General features: G+C 36.6%; 1 protein-coding gene across 1 annotated transcript in view; it reads right to left on the bottom strand.

The window, feature by feature from the left end:
- Positions 1-1,828, bottom strand: part of usp53a (ubiquitin specific peptidase 53a) — a 40,839-nt gene extending 39,011 nt beyond the window's left edge. Inside the window, exon 1 of the mRNA XM_016553478.1 lies at positions 1,512-1,828. The gene's annotated coding sequence lies outside the window, so the exon portion shown is untranslated. The remainder of the gene's footprint in view (positions 1-1,511) is intronic.
- Positions 1,829-2,436: the final 608 nt, after the last annotated feature.

Here is a 2,436-nt window from a genome sequence, read left to right as displayed (position 1 = left end):
TTTTTTTTTTTTGTCAATACAAATATCTATGATTTGTTTACTTGGACTAAAAAGTCACCACACTAATAAAACATTTTTTTAGATTTTTGAAGCATAAATACTAATGGCATATAAATATCCTGAGGGATCAGACGGAAAGCAAATGTGTGCTGCAATTTTCTTGTCTAACTAAATGAGCCAAAGAAAAGCTGACATAACTAGCCTCGTGCATAAGTGCCAAACTTCTGCAATCGCATGGTGTTCAAATGAAATGCACGGGCAGCAAACTTTAATGAGAAGAGTGCTTTGGCAGGTGTGTGGAGCCAATTTAATCAGCTGTAATGTTTGTTGCAAAGAAACAAACAACATTTGCATTCCCAGATGCAATCTCTCTCTCTCTCTCTCTCTCTCTCTCTCTATATATATATATAAAAACAGCAAAACTACAACAAAATCCTCAAAACCTGATATGATAATTTATCCATTTTCATTCAGTTATTTTTACTCTCCAAGGTCATAGCAATAATATTCAAAAATGAATTGCATACAAAGCTAACGTTGAACTAATCAGTCGTTTTCATTTACACTTTGAGAATTCATTTTTAATCAGCATGTGCGTATTGCTTTCCAGTAAATACTTAAGAGTCTTTAAAAGATTTCCTTTTTAAATGCAGATTTATTTGAGAAGCATAACTGTGAGACAACTATTTTTGTCTCGATTTTCAGCAAGAAACTCAGTATACTCAAAAAGAAGAACAATTTGTAAATGTTTAAGACAATTAAACTCAAGATATGTCCTCTATACAAATCTATTATATTTGGATTTTCTTTCTTTCTTGTTCTTTTAAGGATGTTTGGATATTTTTAGTGGAAGGCAATACAAACAAACTGATTAAGAAAATTGATGATAATAAGATGATTTTTGCACCACATTGTACCACATTATTCTTGTCTCAAATACCATTTGTAAATACCCATACGTAAATACATTTATCTGTATTTCTGACACTGTCTTCATTTAAATGATTAAAATACAATTCCAATATAAGTGAGGCACGAAACACAAATACTGCTATGAGTAAGACAAGTTTCTCACTGATGTAAATAAGTTAAATTTCATTAGGATACAGCAAATGTATGGATACATTTGTATAATAGATTCAGCTTTTTAGTATTTTATCTAGTATTGTATAGTAGCATCAAGTACCAAAGCGGATTCAGACCCAGAGACATCAAGTGGTGCTTAACTACTGAACATATTAATGTTAAGCTACTATACAAACACGAAGGCTACGTCACATTACACGTGCTCTGTACTTATTAAAAGAAGCATTTAAAAAATAAAGCAGGGGTTTGCCATGTAAAAGCTCTAAATGTAAACAGTAACGCAAGTTGCAATGCTAGTTTTGTTGCGGCGCGTCTACCTGACTCAGGTGCATTTCCGCCGCATGCGCACTGACGAATGAAACATGGCGAAGAAAAGTTTGACCAAAACAAAATGTACTGACATGACAAGAGACACGTCTACTCACCACGTGAACAATAAATAATTGATATTCCTTTTTTCCTTTTCAGTGTCCAGTGAAATAGTTTACGGAGTATCAAAAATCCCTATTGACTCCTGCTGAATTTTGGCGTCAAACTGCTGGACGGAAAAAAGCGGAAGCGACACGACTCACCAAAACACACCGGTAAAGATGTGCACTACAAACATAACACCATAAGCACCTTCGCTCTTATTACTTAATGTTGTTTTCACTCTTTCTTTAGTTAGTTAAAATCCTGTAATGTGAAGTGGACGGTCCCCGCAGTAGTCCGGTGTGCAGTACTGACATGAGTTGACTGACTGACTGACTGCGGGCACCTGAATTTCCAGCTGGTTTCGGTGCTGAGGTGAAACTCCGCCTCTCCTCTACAATACAGTGTGTACTGCAGTCTATCTGTCCCAGTGCAGCACGTCGAAGGGAGGAGTTTCTTCTTTCTCACACTTTTCCTCTGCTGTGTCGACACGGAGCAGCTATTGGAGAGACTCATTTTGGTGGCTGTGTTTCAAACCTTACTGGGCTTCTCGACTGTAGAATTTTAGTGCATAACGGCGTGTCAGCTGAACTAGTAACCTATGATTGCGTGAAGTGAGTTGAACGGAACGGAAACAATAGGCTACTGTGTCTAGTAGGGCTGGGCGATATGGCCAAAAAAATCATATCTTGGTGCTTTTTGGCTGAAATGCAATACGGTATCGCGGTATTTTATCACGCTAAATTTTGTATTTGTATATACTATATATGTAGCCTATGAAACATCCGATATGAGCTGAACGGAACGGAACTATCAAAAATACTTTCTAGTAGGCTAGGGCTGGGCGATATGGCCAAAAAAAATCATACCTCGGTGTTTTTGGCTGAAATGCAATATACGGTATATATCACGGTATTTTCTACATTTTGCATTTGTATA

This window comes from Sinocyclocheilus rhinocerous, unplaced genomic scaffold (assembly GCF_001515625.1).
Source record: "Sinocyclocheilus rhinocerous isolate Xijiao unplaced genomic scaffold, SAMN03320098_v1.1 scaffold1728, whole genome shotgun sequence".
NCBI classification, from domain to species: domain Eukaryota; kingdom Metazoa; phylum Chordata; class Actinopteri; order Cypriniformes; family Cyprinidae; genus Sinocyclocheilus; species Sinocyclocheilus rhinocerous.
Note: the sequence above shows the minus strand (reverse complement) of the source record. Positions and strands in the feature narration are given on the sequence as shown.